The 22,359-nt window shown below is 45.2% G+C and overlaps 1 long non-coding RNA gene and 1 pseudogene across 1 annotated transcript; one reads left to right on the top strand and one right to left on the bottom strand.

The window, feature by feature from the left end:
* Positions 1-4,107: 4,107 nt before the first annotated feature.
* Positions 4,108-11,126, bottom strand: LOC126493365 (uncharacterized). The gene is made up of 3 exons (XR_007589796.1): positions 10,290-11,126; positions 9,297-9,390; positions 4,108-7,633 (listed from the first exon to the last, which is right to left on the bottom strand). It is a non-coding gene; the product is annotated as an uncharacterized lncRNA (long non-coding RNA).
* A 1,898-nt stretch (positions 11,127-13,024) lies between these two features.
* LOC126493377 (elongin-B-like) lies at positions 13,025-21,425 on the top strand (annotated as a pseudogene).
* Positions 21,426-22,359: the final 934 nt, after the last annotated feature.

Below are 22,359 nucleotides of genomic sequence, written 5' to 3' on the forward strand. Positions count from 1 at the left end.
GTTCCTTCTCTCACAGAGTTTGGATTCTGGTTGGATAGAGGGTGCTGTGGACTAAATAGCTGTGTCCCTTCCAAATGCACATGTTGCAGAGCCGGGGGTCACAGTTTAGTTGGCAGAGTGGTTGGCTAGCACTCACCAAGCCCCAAGTTCAACAACTAGTGCCACATAAATCCTAGAATCTCAACATTCAGAGGTGGAGGCAAAAGGAGAAGAAATTCAAGGTTGCCAGTAGAAGTGACACACACCTTTGATCCCAGCAGAGGCAGGTGGATCACTGTGAATTTGGGGCCAGCCTGGTCTACAGAGATAGTTTCAGGATAGCCAAGGCTGCACAGAGAAACCCTGTCTCAAAAGACAAAAAGCAAAAAAGTTCAAGGTTATCCTTAGTTACAAAGTGAGCCTGGGGCTAGCCTAGAATACATGAGATCATGGTAGGGTTTTATAAATTTCATTATTTACTTGTTTATTTATTTATCTGTTTATTTATTCTATGTGCATTGGTGTTTTCCCTGCATCTTTGTCCTTGTGAAGGTCTCAGACCTTGGACTTACAGACAGTTGTGAACTGCGATGTAGGTGCTGAGAATTGAACCCAGGTCCTCTGGAAAAGCGGGCAAACACCAAAGCACATAAAATCAAAATAAAAAATTATTTTTAAAAAAGAAAGAAATATTATTTAGTGTATCTATCTTTGTGTATATGCTATTTGTATGCCATACCAGTGGAAGCTAGAAAAGAGTATAGAACCTCATGGAGCTGGAATTACAAGAGGCTGTAAACCATCTAATATAGGAGCTTGGAATCAAACTTGGGTCCTTTGGAAGAACAACAAGTGTTCTTAACCACTGAGCCATCTCTCCAGTTCCATCCAGGGTTTTTATAGAGTAATGACAGAAACTGGACATAGCTGAATAAATCTCTCTTAAGACTGGTTAATTTCCGGCCTGGAGAGATGGCTCAGAGGTTAATAGCATTGGCTGCTCTTACAGAGGTCCTGAATTCAATCCCAGCAACCACAAGGAAGCTCATAATCATCTATAATGAGATCTGGTGCACTCTTCCGGTGTGGTGTGCAGGAGTACATACAGGCAGAATGAATGAATGAATAAATAAATAATCTTTAGAAAAAGAGTCGTTAGTTTCTGTGATATCATAGGTCAAGCCAATGAGAAGCCCACACTATATATGTTCCCCTGACCCAGCCAGGAAGATGGCTGTGTGGTTCTGCCCACCCAGTTAGGGGTGTTTGAAGCCTCTGTGTTCCTCTCCAGCTCAAGCTTTGGCTGAGCTGCCATCCGTCAGTCATTTAGCCAACCCTGCAGTTATCTCAACTGCTGGTAGTTACACTAAGCTGTCTTTGTTGTCACATGTACAGGCTCAGCTTGTACTTTTACCATGGCAGGGAGCTAACATCTTCCGAGGGATGTGGCTGTAGTCTTCCTTGGTTATTTCATGTGTATGTAGCGCCTTAGCTATGGAGCGGCCTCCTACGTGAAAGCTTCTTTACAATTTAGTCTGTTACAATTAGCTCTGTTAGAAGCAAGAATATATAATAGGGCAATAGTGCCTTACATATGTCTGTCAAAAGCTTCAGAGTGAGGTTAAGGGGTGTGGGAGGAGAACAAACTGCCCCCGATCCTTGTCTTCTTTTCTGCTGTTGTTGTTTGTTTTTTGAGACAGGGTTCTCTGTGTACCCTTGACTGTCCTGAAACTCACTTTGTAGACCAGGTTAGCCTTGAACTCACAGAAATTCTCCTGCCTCTGACTCCCACATGATGAGATCAAAGGCGGTCAGCACCACTGCCCGACTGATCCTTGTCCTTTTTATCCTTCTAGTTTGACTGTTATACACCCAGTGACAAGCTCTCTTATTCATCTTTATTAGACTCTAAACTCTGTTTTAACCCTTAATCTTCCTTTCAATTCCAGCATCTGTTCTCACTATAAGGCATGTGAGCCGTTTGCCGCTTTCCCCATGCAGGATTCCCCCACAACCTGCAGAGAGCTAGCTGATGGGAGGCCCCCATCAGTGGGGGCATAAAGTGGTCAAGCAACTGTAATAAACAACATAGCTCAATGAAGCTAGGAGCCTCCCTTACTCAGCTCTGAATATCCAGGTCCCGAAAGTGGTACCTATGCGAATCCCTGCGTCTATGTGAATCCCAGCAAGTACTCCACCAATCTTTCCTGGAAGATTGATTGGATGAGAGGAATGGATGTAGGACTGGGTATTGCTAACACAAAGATATAGAAGACAATGTGGAAATAACACATACTCTAAGGCCAATCAAGAAGAGTTTCCTAGGGGGCTGGAGAGATGGCTCAGCGGTTAAGGGTATTGCTTGCTCTTCCAAAGGTCCTGAGTTCAATTCCCAGCAACCACATGGTGGCTCACAACTATCTGTAATAAAGTCTGGTGCCCTATTCTGGCCTGTAGGCATACATACCATGATAGAATATTGTATACATAACAAGTAAATAAATATTAAAAAAAAGAAGAGTTTCCTAGCTGACTTTGGAGGTTAGAGAAACTGGGGACTATGTGTCCCACTTCCAGGGTCAAGACCTGTGATATATGTTTTCTGGGTAGTACCCAGCAGCCTAGAGAGAAAACTCATTCATCTACAGTTAAAACAAGAGGTACAAGGCAGCCCAGAGAAGACCGAAGATAAGATTGAGAAACTTGAATTGATGGAGCAAGGCTGAGTAACACACCCTTGCCAAGACAGAAGGAAGCGAAGGAAGGAAGGAAGGGGCAGGATTGGAGAAGTGCGGCTCTACACGACACTCTGCGGTCAGGTATCTAATGTGGGTAGCTTTTTTTCTGTTGAAGTGTGAAATGTGGTCAGAGGGCTTTCCTGAGCCTGAAGATGATCCCTTCTAGCTTCTTTTCCTTGTCTAGCATCTGGAGCGAAACACACGCTTGGTCTTGTTCTCGACTCCCAGATGAAGAGTTTTACGCTGAAAACAAAGCCATGTTTGTTTTATTCTTATTCAGTCCATCCCTTCCCACCTACACCCTCCAGCCTCTTTCCCTAATGCTCAGAATCCCTCATTACCCAGATCACACACAGATCTTCTTAAGCCACTTAAAGCTATATCCCGGAAAGAACACTTGAGCTCTGATTTAAATCGTTGTGGCAAAAACTTTTTGAGGGGGAGCTGGAGAGGTGGCTCAGTGGTTAAGAGCACTGACTGCTCTTCCAGAGGACCCAGATTCAATTCCCAGCACCCAAGTGGCAGTTCACAACTGTCTGAAGATCCAGTTGCAGGGGATCTGACACCTTCACACCAATGCATATAAAATAAAGTTAAATAGACCATAAAAAGATATTTTTAAAAAACTTTTTGAGGCTCTGTTACATAGTCAGACAGCACTCAGACTGGAAATCCTTCTGTTTTTTCTACATCCTGGGTGCTAGGTATATGTCCTCACCCCAGCAAGACATTATTTTTCCTCTTCTTTTTCTTTCTTTTCTCTTTCTTTCTTTCTTTTTAAATACTTATTTATTACGTATACAATATTCTGTCTGTGTGTATATCTGTAGGCCAGAAGAGGGCAGTAAACCTCATTACAGATGGTTGTGAGCCACCATGTGGTTGCTGGGAATTGAACTCAGGACCTTTGGAAGAGCAGGCAATACTCTTAACTGCTGAGCAATCTCTCCAGCCCTCTTTCTTTCTTTTTTTTGTTTTGTTTTGTTTTGTTTTGTTTTTCGAGACAGGGTTTCTCTGTGGCTTTGGAACCTGTCCTGGAACTAGCTCTGTAGACCAGGCTGGTCTCGAACTCACAGAGATCCGCCTGCCTCTGCCTCCCAAGTGCTGGGATTAAAGGCGTGAGCCACCACCGCCCGACTCTTTTGGTTTTTGAAGGCAAGGTTTCTCTGTGTAGCCCTGGATGTCCTGGAACTCACTCTGTAGACCAGGCTGGCCTCAAACTCACAGAGATCCACCTGTGTCTCCCTCCCGAGTGATGTGGTTAAAGGTTTGCATCACTACTGCCCTGCTAAGTTGCCAGCTTTCTAAGATGTGATATTGTATATAGTAAGCATGATATTGTGGCTTAATTTAGGAAAGAAAAGAAACAAGGTGGGGAGAGAAGTGCAAAGTCTTTTAATGAATATAGACCCAGGATACCAAGACAAATACTGACAAAACCAAAGGCAGCAAAGAGAAAAAAATTATACATATTGATTGGATATATCCCTGGAATAAAAAGTTGTTAAATCTTTCTTTTTTCATGGTTTGTTTATTTTCTTCTGAGACAGACTCTCAAGTGGCCTGGAGTGGCCTTGAAGTCACTATGACAGCTGGGGATGGCACTGAACTTCTGGTTTTGTTGCCTCTGTTTCCCAAGTGCTGGCATTACGGGCATGCGCCACGACACTCAGCTTAGCTTAACTTCTTCCAGCCACTGTAACACCCCACATCAAAGGAAGAGATTTTTAAAAAAAAAAATTTTTTTATTTATTTATTATGTATACAATGGTCTGTCTATGTGTATGTCTGCAGGCCAGAAGAAAGCACCAAACTTCATTACAGATGGTTGTGAGTCACCATGTGGTTGCCAGGAATTGAACTCAGGACCTTTGGAAGAGCAGGCAATGCTCTTAACCACTGAGCCATCTCTCCAGCCCAAAGAAAGAGATTTTTTCCTGTGATTATTTGAATATATTCAAAAGAAAATTTTGACAAAATCCAACGCCTTTCATAAAAATATTCAATAAAAGAAAAATCTAAGAAGTTTCCTCTCATGGTAATGAAGTGTACAGACAAAATGTCAGGTGAGACCATATTTGATGATGAAAACCAAGATGTTTTTGCCCTAAAAATCAACAACAAAAAGAAATAAATTATCAAAGCCTCTGGTCAACAATTTACTAAAGGTACTGGCTGGTTTTGCATCAATTTGACACAAGCTATAGTTAACTAAGATGAAGGAACATCAATTGAAAAAATGCTTGCATAAAATCAGGCTACAGACTGGGTAGTAGTAGCGCATGTCTTTAATTCCAGCACTTGGGTGGCAGAGGCAGTCACATCTCTGTGAGTTTGAGGCCAGCCTGGTCTACAGAGTGAGTTCCAGGTTTCAGGACAGGCAGAGTTGCTACACAGAGAAATCCTGTCTTGAAAAACAAACAAAACAAAACAAAAAAAAGCAGGCTACAGGCAAGCCTGTAGAGAATTGTCTTTATTGGTGATGGATGTGGAAGGGCCCAGGCTACTGTGAGTGGTGCCACTCCGGGGCTGGTGGTCCTGGGTTTTCTAAGAAGGCAGCTGAACAAGCTACAAGGAGCAAGTGAGTGAGCATCACTCCTCATGGCCCCTGCATCAGCTCCGGCCTCCAGGCTCCTGCCCTGCTTGACTTGCTTCAATGATGAGCAGTGATGTGGAAGTGTAAGCCAAATAAACCCAGGTTACTTTTGGTCATGGTGTTTCATCATAGCAATAAGAAAGCCTAAGAAAAAAGGCTTTGCCAATATGAAGAATGCCTTTGCCACTTTCCCAGGGGTCCAAGTATTTGTTATGGCTGTGCCCACATCAACAAGGCACATTCACTCAGGACTTCACTCATGCAGAGCTTCCTCCAGTTTCCATAGACAGACCCAGGTCTAGATAAATGAACAGAAATTCAAGCAGGCCACATCGACAATGGGTACTTAGTCAAGCAGGAACTCTGAGGCAGATGTGAGTTGTCTGTCAGTCCCTTGACGCACACATCAGATAAGCACACCACAGATCCGTGGTATCCATCACCATTTCAGGGCTTGGTGTCTTCTATGTATCCAGGTAACGGTATTACACTTTTATTTTTTTTTAAAGTCTGTGGATGTTTTGCCTGTGTACCATGTGCGTGTCTGGTATTCTGGAGCCATAAGAGGGCATTGGATTTCCTAGAACTGGAACCACAGATGGCTACGAGCCACATTGTGGGTTGTGGGAACTAAACCAGGTCAGTGCTCTTAACAGAGGCATCGTCTCCCTGGCCCAGGTGTTGCACTTGTATTTCAGTACAGAGTGTTGGAGAAGCTCTTCAGCTTGGTTTTCAGAAAAACATTTTTGAGACAGGCTTTTCCTGCATAGCCTTGGCTGTCCTGGAACTTGTTTTGTAGGCCAGGCTGGCCTCAGACTCACAGAGATCCACCTGCCTCTGCCTCCCAAGTGCTGGGACCATGGAGCTACCACTCCCGGCTTTGGTTTTCCATTGTGATTTTATACAGCCATGGGCTTAAGTTACTTTGCTCCGTTACAGGGTGGCACCCTTTGACGGGTGAGTTATCTACCAGTCTCTATGCCTCATGGTTCCCACTAGACGTCGTTACTTATGTGCCCAAAGGGTGCAGAGTCATCTGCCTCTGATGCGCCCACAAAATGGAGTCAAATGCAGTTTGTACAGACAAAAAAAAAAAACCCTACTGTTTTACGCAACACAAACCAACTTACCAACTTGGAACAGGGTGCAGCTTGATGTCAACATGAAAGGAGATGAGTGTTTGGAAAAAGAAGAACTAAGTTAGGAAACTCATACTTCCTAGTTTCAAATCCTGTTCTTTAAACAACAGTGATCAAGACAGTGTGATGATAGTGTAAGGTGGTGACAGACATCAATATAAAATAAACAAGAACTCAGGTAAGTCAATGTGCCTATACACAATGATTGTGAAAATGGTGTTGATAGAATTGAATGGGAAACCACTATGGTCGCAACTAATGGTACAATAGATTATCCCCTTGTGGATGGATGAGCTTGAGTCCTTACCTCAGACTTTACTGTAAGATCAATTCAGCTGGCATAGAGTCCACTCAGCAGAAACGGGGGGCAGATGGTTGTGAGAAGCCACGTCAGGGGGTACTTGGGAAGTGAGCCTGGGCCCTCCGCAAGAGTGCAAGTGTTCGTAACTGCTGAACTGTCTTTCAAGCTCCAAGTTTCCCCATTTGTTTTTGAGACGCGTTCTCTCCACGAACCTGGAGTTTACTGTGTCAGCAGGATTGAGCAGCCAGTAAGCCCTCAGCCCCACTTGCCTCTGCTCCCCACCACCAGCGCCAAGGTTGTAGTTAGCTGCTGCTAAGCAGAGCTTTTACATGGGTGATGGGGATCTGAATCTGGGTCCTCACGATTGTTCAGCCATCACTTTACTCATTAGCCATCTTCCCAGCTTGCTGTTTTTGGTTTTTTGAGGCAAAGCCGTGCTTTCCGTGATGAATTATCATGACGGGGACCTCTAGCACATTGCTGACTAGAAGTTCTGAGAATATGCGTCCTTGTGTTGTTGATGATCTTAGGGCAAAAACATCTAGTCTTTCATCATCAAATATGGTCTCAGCTGACACTTTTTCATACAGTTCATTATGATGAGAGGAAATTTCTTAGATCTTTCTTTTGTTGAATGTTTTTTATGAAAGGTGTTGGATTTTGTCAAAATTTTCTTTTGAATCTATTCAAATAATCATAGAAAAAGTCTCTTCCTTTGATGTGGGGTGTTACAACGGCTGGAAGAAATTAAACCAAGCTGAGTGTCGTGGCCCATGTCCATAATCCCAGCACTTGGGAGGCAAAGGCAACAAGACCAAAAGTTCAGTATCATCTCCAGCTGCCATAGTGACTTCAAGGCCATTTTAGGCTACTTGACAACCTGTCTCAAAACAGAATAAAGCATAAAAAAAAAAAAGAAAGTTGAGGCAGAAGGATGGATCATGAGTCCCAGGCTATCCTGAGCTACATAGTAAGACTAGGTCTCAAAGACTAAAGAGAGTCTAGGAATATAATCCGGTTGGTGGAAACCTTGTCTAGCACACAAAAAGCTCTAGATTTGATTCCCACCACCATACAAACTGAGCATACACATGTCTGTAATCTTTGTTTTGGAGGACCAGAGGAAGAAGGATTAGAATCCACGGTCATCCCCAGCTGCATAATGAGTTTGAGGCTAGCTCAGACAGCAGGCGAATTTCAAAATAAACAAGCAAACAAATAAAGAAAATGAGGAAGGGTTTCGAGCACCAATCTGTATCCAAATGGTTCATATTTGTGGTGAGGCTGCATGAAGCAGGAAAGTAACTTCTGGGGTCGTTTACCTGATTTAAAAGAGGTTTTGATCTCCCCTCTTCTCATCTAATAGTAGTCCAGTCTAAAAGAAGTCTAGTCTGGAAGAGAACGGTCTAATCTAAGAGTTGTCTAATCTAAAGAAGTCCTAAACAAAGGCATCCTCTCTGTACACCGAGCACAGCGAACATAGTAAGGAGACAGAACGAGGAGCTTTTGTCCTAATCAATCTTTTACAGGCTTCTCATGCAGGAGAAGCCATTCTTCTGGACCTCCTGACTCAGAACAGCACACGAGGGAACACACAAAGTGGGTATCACTTTATACCCACATCTTGCTTCCACCGTCCCTTTCAATGCCTGGCTGCTCCCAGAGAATGGTCTCAAATCTGGTCATCAGGGCATCTCACATACGCACTTTGTTCTGAGTCAGAGACATGAGTGTGTTTCTTCACAAAAGAAAAACACAGAATATGGGACAAGGAGAGCTGTGTGTTCAGCTGAGCTTGGAGGAGTTAATTATTTTTTGTTTGTTTTTTTGAGACAGGGTTTCTCTGAGTGGCTTTGGAGTCTGTCCTGGAACTCGCTCTGTAGACCAGGCTGGCCTCAAACTCCAGACATCACTTACCTCTGCCTCCCAAGTGCTGGGATTAAAGGCATGCACCGCCACCACCCTGATTGGAGGAGTTAATTATATCAGAAGTCCAAAATGCTGCAATATTGGTTGAACCTTTATTTAGAGGTCAGATAATCCTGAACAGGTTGAATACACAGTATGTGAACAGAATGAGGTCTTAGTTAAAAAGGCTCAGTGGTTTGAAGCACTTGTTGCTCTTGAAGGGGACCTGGGTTCAATTCCCAGCACCCATACGGTGGTTCATAACCACCTGTAACTCCAGTTCCAGGGGATCTGTTCTGACCTGTGGTGAGCACCGCTAAGCACCCGGGGACGGGTGTGTGTGTGTGTGCACCCGTGTGTGCATATGTACATGGAGGCAAAAAACACATAAAATAAAATGAGTAAGTCTGACTTTAAAATCAGGCAGAGAAAGACACTATCGATGATAGAGCAGTTGTAACAAGCGCAATCACTGTGCTTCACAACTTGGCTCTGACGAATAAGTGACCAAGATGTAGCAGTGTGTGGTGCCAATATCCTGGGTGAAGGAATGAGTCACATCCAGTCAGGACTGGATGGGACAGCACCGAATTTCATCACGCAATGGTGGGGAGGAGGGGCGACTGAGAACTTACGAATGATTTCTGGAATTTTCCATTTACTGTTTCCTGGCCACAGCTGACCTTAGGTGACTGAAGCTGTGGACAAACAAAGACTGCTCTGTCTGATCTGTGAAGAGAAAGACCAAAGGGAGGAAAATGAGGAACTGTGATTTCCTGGGTAGGCTGCCACCGTCCTCACCCTTTGCACGAGGAGCAGCAAAGACTGTGTGATCAGTTATTAGAAAGATTTAGAAATTCCCAATCCAACTCGTGAGGAGTTGGGAAAATTTAGACTTGGGGTGGGAGGAGATCTCAGATGACAGAGCGCTCGTCTTGCAACACGAGGTTCTAAGTCCTCGATTCCTGACACCCTCGTAAAAGCCAGGCATGATGCCACGCAATTAAAACCCCAGTGCTGTGGGGGCAGAGACAGGCAGACCCCTAGGGTTCCCTGACCAACAAGAAAAAGCTAACTGGTGAGCTCCAGGCCAGTGAAAAACCCTGTCTCACAGGTGGCAGACACATTCCTGACCCAGCGTTTCTACCCTCTGCCTCCACAGGCGTTGGCACAACCTGTACCTATGCGCACGCATACACATACAATGTAAGAAGTGAAATTAGCCGGGCGGTGGTGGTGCACACCTTTAATCCTAGCACTAGCACTTGGGGTGCAGAGGCAGGTGGATCTCTGTGAGTTCAAGGCCAACCTGGTCTACAAGAGTTAGTTCCAGGACAGCTAAGGCTGTTACACAGAGAAACCCTGCCTCAAAAAAACAGCAACAACAAAACAAACAAACAAATGCAAAAAAGAAAAGAAAAAAGTGAAAGTATAAACAAATTAAAGAAATTAAAGCTAAGTCTACAATCTCATGGTGGCTATCTGTTTTTTTTAATTAGTTAATTAATTTATTTATTTATTAAAAATTTCTGCCTCTTCCCCACCACCGCCTCCCATTTCCCTCCCCCTCCCCCAATCAAGTCCCCCTCCCTCGTCAGTTAATGACTAAAATGAGGGGGAAATGGGACCTGCTGTCATCTGGTGGTTTGAGCTTCAGTCTTCCGTCTCAGAGTCTCCCTGAAGGAACACACTGGTGAAGCTTCTGAAGGTGAGTTACTTAGATGCTGGCTGACCTAACAGCCGAGATCATTAGCCTGAGTCTGAAGAGAATAAAAAAAAAAAAAAAGAATGGAAAACAAGGAGGGCCAAAGAAACCATCTTTAACCCGTTATTAATAAAATGAAATTGCCAGCTAATTGATGGGGACACACTCCCTAAATCCTTTATCCCAGCACTTCGGAGCCAGAAGAGGGTGGATCTCTGAGCTTGAGGCCAGCCTGGTCTACAGAGCGAGTTTCAGGACAGCCAGGGCTACACAGAGAAACCCTGTCTCCAAAATAACCTAGGAAAAATAAAATAAAATAAAATGGAATTATCAGAAGCCCAGAAAGCCATAGAACAGGAGGGGGTCATCCTTCGTGACCTTCAGTCTGATGAGGTCAGATCCTTGCCTTTAGGGCAAATCAGCGCAGAATACAGTTAGTGAATTGATTAGGCCGAGAGAAGGGATAAGGTCGCTTCAGGATCAAGTGCAGGCGGCTGTCAGAGGAAGGAAAGGGGCAGAATCAGGACACCTGAAGCAGGGGCTTCTCAAGAAGGAGCGTCCTTAAATAAATGAATGAATAAATAAAAAAAAAAAAAGAAGGAGCATCTTCCTCAGGCATCGGGACATTGGCTACGTAGATGACTTTGTGGCCTTTTAAGTTACATGGTTTAAATGATGTAATTTATAACAAGGTTTAAATAATAAGCAAAGTTTAAAGTTGAGGTGGAAAGGTGAAAAATATGCAGGGTGGTCTGCCTCCCTCTCCTCTCCTCTCCTCTCCTCTCCTCTCCTCTCCTCTCCTCTCCTCTCCTCTCCTCTCCCCCCCTCTCCTCTCCCCCCCCCCCCCCCCCCTCTCCTCTCCTCTCTCTCTCTCTCTCTCTCTCTCTCCCCCCCCCCTCGCTTTTGGGACAGTTCTCATACAGCCTAGAAATGTGTTAGATCTCAATCTACCAAAATGACAGTTTGGGTTCAGCTTAGACTGAACTCTGACCCCGGAAACTCTTGACATTCCTCAGAAACCTTGTAAAGTGGGTTTCTGCTTGCCAGTAAAAGCCTTACTTTCTTACTTGGTCCCACCCTCTTCCCCGAAACTCTGGAGACATTGTCTAGTTTTTTATTAACTCAAATTCTGTTTTATTAACTCAAATCTAGTTCTTTATTAACTCACACAAGCCTCCAACAGATCAGAGCCCCATGTTAGATCCTAGGCTGTTCCAGCTAAACTGCCCTCCTCCCACCTCAGTAGAACACCATAGAACGGACAGGACTTTACCGACATTTCTGCTCCCCTCTCTCTGCCCTGGAGAAAGCCCTGGCAATCAGCAGGCTGTTCCTTTTTCCACCTTTCCTCTCTGCTCCTCCCCATTCCCTGACTCCCCAGATGCCTTGCTATTGTCTCTCTTACCTATGATAAAAAAGAAAAAGAAAAAAGAAAAAACCTTCCCTAACTGTTGCGTAGCCATTTTTGTGGTTTCTATACTGCCCCCTCAGTTACACTGTGTCCCTGAGCCTGGCTTTGATCCCTTGGCTTCCACTTTCCAAGTGTTGGCTTAACAAACACAAACTATCACCACACCCGGCAAAGTCAATTCAGGGATGTAAAGTGTTTGTGGTGCTGGGGATCAAATCCAGGACCTTGAGCACGCTAGGAAAACACTCTAGTACTGAGTGATAGCAACAGTCCTTGTTTGTCTTACGTTGAAGGATTTTTGCTTTTTTTAAAACATTCATTTATTTTTGTTTTACGAGCATTGGTGTTTTGTCTGAATGTATGTCTGTGAGAAGGTGTTGGACTCTCAGAAACTAGAGTTACACACGGTTGTGAGCTGCCTTGTAGGTGCTGGGGATTGAACCCCAGGGCCTCTGAACCACTGAGCCGTCCCAAAGGTGTTCCTTTTATAAATTAGATTGTAGGATGTTTTATGAGACTCATTGTTAAGACTTAGAGAGAAGAACAATAACAAGTAAACCACAGACATTCTGGCTCTAAGTAAGTTTGTTATTTTTAACTTTCTTATTTGAGATGTTGCAATTATCCTGCCAATCAAAATATTCTAAAGAGACATTTATGCCCCTCCCGTTGGCTTTCAGGGCCTGAACAAACTGGAATTCCCACCCCTCCCAACACCCCTCGCCCAGGAATCTCCTGTTGGGAAAAGAGAAAGGCTGGAGCCTGATGCCAGCCAGAGGAGAAAAGAGAAAGTTCTCTTAGGGAGGGGGTTCACAAAGTTTTGGGTTTTGGGGAGTTTTTTGTTTGTTTTGTTTTGTTGTATTTTGGGACAGAGTTTCTCTGTGTCACTCTGGCTATCCTAGAACTTGCTCTGTAGAACAGACTGGCCTCAAACTCACAGAGATCTGCCTGCTTCTCCCAAGTGCACCACCATGCCTTTGACAGCTTGCTAGACCCCGTTTCAGGATGTACTGGAGCCCAGACAAAGGTGCATCAGTGCTAGGACCATCTGTACCTCAGGCACGACTGCTTAGGCAGTCTTTCCTTTTACCTTCTGTTTAAACCAAACCCCAGGTCAGAATGTCAAGACGGACTTGGTCGGTGATCAAGGACTTTTATTGGTTCCTCTCTCTAATGTGGCATCGTTGAATAAACATTCTTCCCTCTGCTTTTCACTATTATATGTCTGTCTGTCTGGCCTGTTGGGAATGGATGGCCATGCCCAGCCTGTTGGCACTGTCAAGGTCCTCGCTCTGTCCCTAAAGACTCTGGTAACAGTGGCTTTAGGAAAACATGCCCCATCTTGGTAGGGAACTTCAGCTTTGTCAGTTATGTTACATAATAAATATTTGTCTTGATTCTCAGCCAGCAGAAAATAAAAACTAAGATTCCAGGATAAGGAGCTTCTTTTCTTTCCCAAACCCAGCCCCTTATTGTTCCCTATCTTCCTTCTTGCCCCAAAAAGATCAGAACAGATGGAACGGGAACGGCTTGTGCTGCTCTCTCAATGGGTTCTCTTCGTCTTTGTTTGGAAGAATTCAAGAAGCCTGACCTGAATCACCTGGGCTGGAAACAAAGCCCCAGAGTCCTTCAGTCCAACTCTCTTTGCTCACAGAGACACACACACACAGAGGATGACCATGGATGAGGAAGGCAGCTGGGGAGTGGAAAAGAGACATTTGGGGGACTTTCTGATATTGGAGCCATATTCGTGATAGCACCCCCTTAATGAAGCCCTGGTGGAGACCACAATTAAATCAAGACCATTTACAAAGGTGGAATTAAAGGATGGAAGTAGACTGTTTAACAGAATGTATAAGAAACTGTTGCTTTCTCCTTTATCTGGGTAGCTTATGGGAATACATATTACGTTAGAATAGGGAACACTTTCCTTGCCTCGCATATATAAACTAAAATGTGCTGCCATCATAACGCAGGCTAAGGTTAGAGCTGCAAGAGTTGATGAAAGAAAGACCGAGGTGTGAGTGAAAACGTTGTCATCTGATGTGGTGGCTCATGCCTTTGACCCTAGCACTTCATGAGTTCCAAGCCAGCTAGGTCTACACTGTGAGATGCTGAGGAACTTTCTCTGTCCCGTCAGCCAGTTCACAAATAAGCACACGGAGACTTATTATTAATTATAAATGATTGACCAATAACTTAGGCTTGTTACTAGCTAGCTCTTACAACTTAAATTAACCCACACTTCTTATCTCCCCCCCCTACCACCTTTATTCAGCATGGCATGTTCATCTCCTGCTTCCTCTGCATCTCGCTGGTGGCTCCAGCCTTCTTCATGCCCACCTTAGCTCAGTTTGGCTCTCCTGCCTAATCAATCAATTCTTTATTAACAATGACAGCAACCCACCTTCACAAGTACAAAAGGATTATTCCACAGCTGTGAGACTCGGGACAGTTAAGGCTACATAGAGACAGAGAAACCCTGTCTCAAACTCGAAAAACAACAACAACAACAAAAAACCCACAAACAAAACAAAACAGAACCAAAAACCTAAACCTCAAACAAACAAAAAGCCCTATGTTTTCCTGGATGTGATAATACACTCTTTTTTTTTTTAAGATTCATTTTGTATGTATGCATGTATATATGTTTGCCTGCATGTATGTCTATGCACCATGTACATGCCTGGTGCCCTGCAGGATTCCCTGAAGCTGGGGACTCAGGTTTAATTCCCAGCTCCCACATGGCAGCTCACAACTCTCTGCAATTCCAGTTCCAGGGGATTGAAACACTCACACAGGCATACATGCAGGCGAGACACCGATCACTGCTCATAAAATAAAAATAAATTATTAGAAAAAAACGAAATAGAAAGAAGCCTAGTAGGACAAGGCTCTAAAATTGGAAGTAAACTTCCCAACATGTTCACTAGAGGTGACAACTTAGGGACAAGGGATGAGTGGCTGCAGAGAGACTGGCAAGTATAGAAACAGCCCCATGCCCTGGAGCAACCTCTGCGGGCTGGCCAACACTCAGCACCTCCCTACCAGCGGGTAATTTAGTTCCAGTCACTTCCTGGTTGGAGAGAATGAACAAGGCTGAGAGAACCCCGGGCACAAACACCTGTTCTAAAAGCGATGTCAGGGGAAAACCCCTCTTTGTCATCTCTTGTTTGTGTCAGGTCTAACAGAAATTCCAGTTCCCCAAACTCCAAAGGCAGTCCAAATAGCCAGAAATGAGCTCCAGCCGGGTTACGGGAGGATTTCTGGTGGATAAAAGCCAGCATTCCTCAGAAGCCAGTTCCCTTACCTCCTGGGAACAGAACACACGGCCCTCCAATGACCATAACGTACAGCACCGATCAGCATAGTCATGGTCCATGCTAGCCTCCAGGCTCCCTCGGTCCCTACTCCGAGTGCTTGTTAGACATTTCAAAGCCCCCGCGCCAGTCTCACTGTTTGCTCTATTCCTTTTCTATTCTCTACACTCTGCTCTTCGCCCCTCTCGCAGAGAGAACACTGACCACGTTCACTGTGCGCCCCTCTCTACTGCTCTGGGCTCCTCCAGATGTCCCTGGCTGTTTTCTCTCTCGTCTCTATAAAAACCCTTCCCTAACCACGCTATGGAGCAGTCACATCATCAGTTTATACAGTATCACTGCATGTAAATATGTTTAAAATATATGGGTTAGGCCGGGCGGTGGTGGCGCACGCCTTTAATCCCAGCACTTGGGAGGCAGAGGCAGGTGGACCTCTGTGAGTTCGAAGCCAGCCTGGTCTACAAAAGCCTAGCTCCAGGACAGGCTCCAAAACTATGGAGAGACCCTGTCTCGAAAAACCAAAAAAGAACAAACAACAGAAAGAAGCCCAGAAAGAACCCTTGCTAGCGCCTGCTCTTATCCTGCAGGATGATTCCTGGGATTTTAATTTCACTTTCAGTGAATCTGTACTTTCACTACTACTCAGTATCTTGTCCAGTTTGTTGTTGGAGACACACTGACACTGGACATTGCACCACGGACACCTTGAGAGCTCCTTCAGGTCACTGAAGCAACATGGACACCCATTCTTTCACCGTTTGCGGAATAAAAAGTCATCAATAACTATTGCCCTTGTGACAGTGAGCCTACCGGAAGTGACCGCACAGACACCGTTTACAGCCAATGGGAAGTCTGTATTTCAGCTGCCGGGACTGCACTCAGGTATTCAGGGACCTAAGAGCAGCCCCGAGCACTTTGAGCAAGAAGCTTTTAAAGGCAAAACCCATACCCTGGTATCTTGTTCTGCAGCTGCTGGGGGAGGTTTTTTTGTACAAGCAGATGGTTTAACAGAAACTAAGAGAAGTTAGTTGGGTTGTCTTGACCTCAGATTCATAAATAGAGTTGGGTAATTTTCCACAGAATTCTTTACCAAGGAGATCAAACTCTAGTTAAATATGAAATGGCTTCAACAAAAATGGAAGACAGAGGAGTCTCTGCGCTGTCTTGCCCTGCCACATCCTGACAGGAATAGACATTTATTTTAGCTGGGTTTTACGCATTCAGTGCAAAAAAAAGAAGAAAAAAAAAACTAATTCTTTCACTCAAAATACCAGCAAATGACTGAACAAACAGTACTGTTTTCTTGTTTTGTTTTGTTTTTGATCAAGAAACAATTTTATGGGGCTGGAGAGATGGCTCAGAGGTTAAGAGCAATGGCTGCTCTTCCAAAGGTCCTGAGTTCAATTCCCAGCAACCACAACCATCTGTAATGAGATCTGGTGCCCTCTTCTGGCCTGAGGACATCCATGCAGACAGAATGCTGTATACATAATAAATAAACAAATTTTTAAAAAAAGAGAAAGAAACAATTTTACAGCTCACAGTATCCAATAGTGGGCAAAGAGATAACTCTGATGTCTAAGGGACAGCTCATGTTTGTAATTCTGTCTCTTTAAGAGACAAGCCACACCCACTCCCTTCCTGCTGGCAACCTCAGCTTTCTCTCTCCCAGTCCCTCTCTGGAAGAGGCAGCTTCTGCCTCTCTCCCCACTCCTCCACTTCCTTTTTCCTTCTCCCCTTTTTCCTTCCCCTCCAACCCCCCTAATAAATGTCCAACTTCACTCTACATGATGTACCTATCCGTCCCTCTCACCCGCAGCCGCCTATCCGTTTGTTGCCGCTGCCGCCGGGGACCAGTCACCTTCCCTGCTGCGTGGTCTCTGGGACTGGCTGCTGGAAAAAACAAAAACAAAAACACCAAAAAACATTTGCTTAAGTAAGGAGAGAAAACACTCTTAACGGAAGAGCCATCTCTCTCCAACCTCTATTATTATTATTAATATTATTACTATTATTATTACTGGTGCTATGTGTTGGTACTGAGAATACACTTTACCACTGAGATATACTTCCAGTCCCTCTAACGAATTACTGATCCTGAAGTCAGTTGGAAGGATAGAAATCCTGGGAACTTACTTGTGGCTGGCATCTACGTTAAAAGCAATCTGCTGGGAACTTTGCATTTAAGCTTGTGAGCGCTGTCACTAACTCCAGGTAGTCAGTGTCTGGATTGCATTCAATTATAGGCCAGGCTGGCTGGCAACCATTTGTGACCCCAAACTTTGAAGGACAGAGTCAGGAAGTGAGTTCCAGGCGAACCAAAGCTTCAAAGCAATAATATGTCTCAAAAAACCAAACCGAAACAAAATAAAAATTCAACTGTAGAACACTCATCTGGTGTCATAAAATTGGTGACGGGGGGGGGAGGGGAAAGATGGCTCGGTGGCAGTGTCCGGATTACATTCAACTATAGGCCAGGCTGACTCACAAATATCTGTGATCCCAAACTTTGAAGGACAGAATCAGGAAGTGAGTTCCAGGCGACCCAAAGCTTCAAAGCAATAATATGTCTCAAAAAACAACCGAAACAAAATAAAAATTCAATTGTAGAACATTCATCTGGTGTCATAAAATTGGTGACTGGGGGAGGGAAAGATGGCTCGGTGGCTAAGAGCATTTGCTGCTCTTGAGGAAGATCCAGGTTCTGCTCCCAGCACCCATATCTCTTCTCCAGTCCCAGGAGATCTAATGCCCTCTGATGGCCCCTCAAAGGCACCAGGAACACACATGACGTATATACATACATAAGAACTACACACTCATTACACACTCATGCACATAAAGATAAACAAATCATTTTTAAAAAGTTTCTGGGCCGGGCGGTGGTGGCGCACGCCTTTAATCCCAGCACTCGGGAGGCAGAGGCAGGCGGATCTCTGTGAGTTCAAGGCCAGCCTGGTCTACAAGAGCTAGTTCCAGGACAGGGACCCTCCAAAATCACAGAGAAACCCTGTCTCGAAAAACCAAAATAATAATAATAATAATAATAATAATAATAATAATAATAATAAAGTTTCTGTTGGCTGCAGTAAGCACAGGGCTTTTACAAGTTCTGTGAGGGAGAACCACAGAAACATTGAAGGGTATCCAGGTGAGACAAAGGCAGCTCAGAGACCTTGTGCCTGAGTCTGGTGTCTGGAGTGAGTGCAGCCTTGTGGGAGAGGATGCACCCCACTGTGAAATTCTACTCGGTTCCAGGCAGTTGGTGATAGAGGCCTGCATAGGACATTTTCAGCCATGCAAGGAAAAAGGCATGGATCCATGCTACCACATGCGTAAACACGGACATTGGTATGGTACTTGAAAGAAACCAGACTCAAAAGATGATGGGGTGTATGATCTTGTGTATACCATGTCTAATCTAATCTGTAGAAATAAAAAGCAGATAAGGGGTCTAAGGTTGGAGGGTTGAGGTTAAGCTGGGTGCAATGGGATTAGGGAGCTGGTAGATTCCTTCGTGTGATGGAGATGTTCAAGTTAACTGTGGCGAGATAGTTAACATATCTGAGAATATACTGATAGCCAGTGAATTAAACTTCATAAGATAAATAGTAAGCTAGGCATAGCAGTGCACACTTAAACTCAATCTCAGTGTTAGGGTGGAATATCGCAAATTCAAGGCCAGCCTGGGCTACATTCTGAGACTCTATTTACGAAGGATATGAAGAGGAATGGCTTCAGTGACTTGCTATGCAGGCATGAGTTTGGAGCCCTCATCCCCACATAAAAAGCTGACCACAACAGCATATGCCTTTAAAAACCAAAGCTAGGGAGTCAGAGACACGAAAGTCTCTGGGGCTTGTTGAGATCGTCAAATTCATGAGCTCGAGGTTCAGTAAGAGACTGTTTCAAAAGTAAATAAAGCCAGGTGTGGTGCCACACGCCTTTAATCTCAGCACTCAGAGGACATAGACAGACTGATCAGTGAATCTGAGACCAGCCTGGTCTATGTAGTGAGTTCTGAGCTAGCCAGTTCTGGGCTATACGGAAAGACTGTGGTAGTTTGAATGTGATTGACCCCCCAAAGGCTCATATAGTGAATGCTGGTTTCCCAGTTGGTGGACTTGGAAGTGTGGCCTTGTTGAAGGAGGTGTGTCACTGGGAGGAGGCACCTTGCCGCTCTCACCATGATGATGGACTAACCCTCAGAAACCATGTTTTCTTTTGTTTTATGAGTTGCCACGGTGGTGTCTCTTCACAGCGGTAGAGCACTAAGACATCCTATCTCAAAATAAATGAAATAAATAAATAGATGAGCCAGGCATGGTGGTTTATGACTTTAATCCCGGTCCTCAGAAGGTAGAGTCAGGCAGATATTTGTAAATTTAAGGCCAACCTGATCTACATAGTGAGCTCTGGGCCAGTCAAGGCTCAATTCAATGCTATCTCTAAACAAACAAACAAATATTTAAATAACTCTCTGGGGCAGCTTAAAAAATGCACTCTATAGGCTCATTCATATATCTGTCCTAGAACTAGCTCTTGTAGACCAGGCTGGTCTCGAACTCACAGAGATCCGCCTGCCTCTGCCTCCCGAGTGCTGGGATTAAAGGTGTACACTACCACCACACGGCTAGGCTCATACATTTGAAGCACTTGCTCCCTGATCAGTGATGTTGTTTAGGGAGGTTATGAAACCTTTAGGAAACAGAGCGTTGCTTGAGGAAGGATGCTGCTGGGGGTAAGATCTGAAGGATTAAAGCCTTGCACCACTTCCAGTTCTCTATTTTTGTTTCCTGTATACGGAAGAAATGTGATCAGCCGGCTTCCCACTCATTTTTTTTTTTTCCGGGACAGGGTTTCTCTGTGTAGCCCTGGCTGTCCTAGCGCCTGCTTTGTAGACCAGGCTGGCCTCGAACTTGCAGAGATCTGTCTGAATTAAAGGTGTATGCCACCACTGCGGGGGCCTTCCCACTCTTGTAGCCATCCCATCCTCACCTGTCCCCCGCCCCCACCCCCCACCCCTGCCCCCACTGGACTCTAGCCCTCTGCAATCATAAGCCAAATATCTTCTTTCAGTTGTTTCTGGTCATGGTGTTTTATTACAGTAAGAGAGAAGAGAAAAGCTAATATAGTAACTAATACAAAAATAAATAAAAAGGGGGTGCGCCCGGGCCAGGCTGGGGGCCGCAGGCTGGCGTTGATGTGGGCCGGCCATCCTTAGGCATTTCTCATGATCCGGCGCCACAAGACCACCATCTTCACGGACGCCATGAGTCGAGTACCGTGTTCAAGCTGCAGCGCATCGTTGAGGGCATCCTCAAGCGGCCGCCCGATGAGCAGCAGCTGTACAAGGATGACCAGCTCCTGGACGAAGGAACAACTCTGGGCGAGTGTGGCTTCACTAGCCAGACAGCAGGGCCACAGCCCCAGCCACAGTGGGCAAGGATGATGCCTTTGAAGCACTGCACATCGAGCCTTTCTCCAGCTCTCCAGGGCGTCCAGATGTGATGAAGCCACAGGACTCTGGAGGCAGTGACGATGAACAAGCTGTGCAGCGAGGGCCCCAGGCCCACCCCCGCCCCAAGACCCATTCCCTCAGTAAAGAAGATTTGACTGTCAAATAAATAAATAAATAAAAAGATGAAGAAGCAATCAAGGAAAACACCTGCCATCAGCTTCTGGCCTCCACACACCACCCCATACACATACACAGAGGAGGATAAGTTATATGTCATAAGAATTTTATCGTCTCAAAAGGCTGATATTAAAATAGATAATGTCTATCTCTCAGAAATGCACACAGTAACCTGGCACCGTAGCTGTGCCTGTAACCTGAGCGCTTGGGAGTGGCGGCAGCTGTAGGATCAGGTGTAGCAGGCGTTCCTGGAGAGCTCAGCAGCTGGTTTGATGCCAGAGAATCAGCATCCGGCTTTGACCTGCCTTTCCTGACTGCTACCTTCGGTTTCAAATATGCAGATCTTATCTGAGAGTTTCCTAAAGGTTCAAAGCCTGTGCAAAACGTGGTAGTGGGAAGACTCAGAAAAAGGAGATGTGCCGTGACTGGGGTCCCGTGGGCATTTGTCTCTTTGGGGAGCTTCTGAGAAGAGGTTTTGGTGTGCAGAAACTGACTTGCGAAGGTGTAAACTGTATAACCATAAAAAAGCCTTTGCGAAGCTACAGCCACTCAGTTCACCAGAAACTGAATCCCCTGTTGGGGGGCTGTGAACCCAGACCCCGAATTTCCTGTAAACAAAACAGTTTGTTAGGCTTGCAGCTGCTCTGAACAACTTGTGTTGGGCCCTAAAGCCCCACCAAGGAGGAGGTCGCCCCAAGAGACACAGCACGGTTGATGCAATAGCAAGAGGAATTTTTATTCTGCCACGGCAGAAGTCCCTCAGCCTCGAGAGAAGGACCCTGCTTTGTCTATTACAAGCTTTTTTAAAGTAAAAAAAAAAAAACACACACACACAAAATCAGGGAGGGGGTGGTACAGAATCAAAGGGAAAGTCCAAAAATCATTTGTCAACTATTTTGACTAGTTCATACAATGGTCAGCTAACTCTACTTGATCACTGTTATGGCGATTACAAGGAGGAACACCTGCAGGTCGTCTCACCCCAGTTCCAGGGTCCGGGTCTATTGAAGAAAGACTACAATGGGGATGGAAAGTACTCAGAGCTCCCGTGCACGCGTGGTGGGTTACCAGGGTCCTGGTTCCCAGGAAGGGGGTGCAGTAGTGCTAAGGTGCCTCCTAATGCTAAAGGCCTGGTTCCCAGGATGGGAGGTGCAGTAGTGCTAAGGTGCCTCCTAATGCTAAAGGCCTGGTTCCAGGATGGGAGGTGCAGTAGTGCTAAGGTGTCTCCTAATGCTAGAGGCCTGGTTCCCAGGAAGGGGGGTGCAGTAGTGCTAAGGTGCCTCAAAGTCTTTCATTTGTCTTTCCTGTGTTTGTAGCTGCTCTGAGCATGAGAACCCCAGGAGTTCCTGATGGTGGGCGGAGTGGTTTCTTGGGAGTTTGGCTGGGGTGTGACTATCAGTTAAGGAGGCGGCCCTGGTACACAATAAAGGGGGCATTCTTGTTTCAAGGATGACTCATGTCTCTGTCTGTGTGTCTTTGTGTGTTTAAATCTCCAGGTCCTTGTCTGGAATGGTCCTGTAGTGCAGGCTCCGCACTGCAGGCGCAGTACCGTAGTACACTTAGTACTACAGTCGGTGCAATCCCCTGCATCTGCAAAGCCTAAAAATTATCCTAGGGTAACCCC

Source organism: Alexandromys fortis, unplaced genomic scaffold, assembly GCF_014885135.2.
Source record: "Alexandromys fortis isolate MF-2015 unplaced genomic scaffold, M_Fortis_MF-2015_v1.1 scaffold_341, whole genome shotgun sequence".
Lineage (NCBI taxonomy): Eukaryota > Metazoa > Chordata > Mammalia > Rodentia > Cricetidae > Alexandromys > Alexandromys fortis.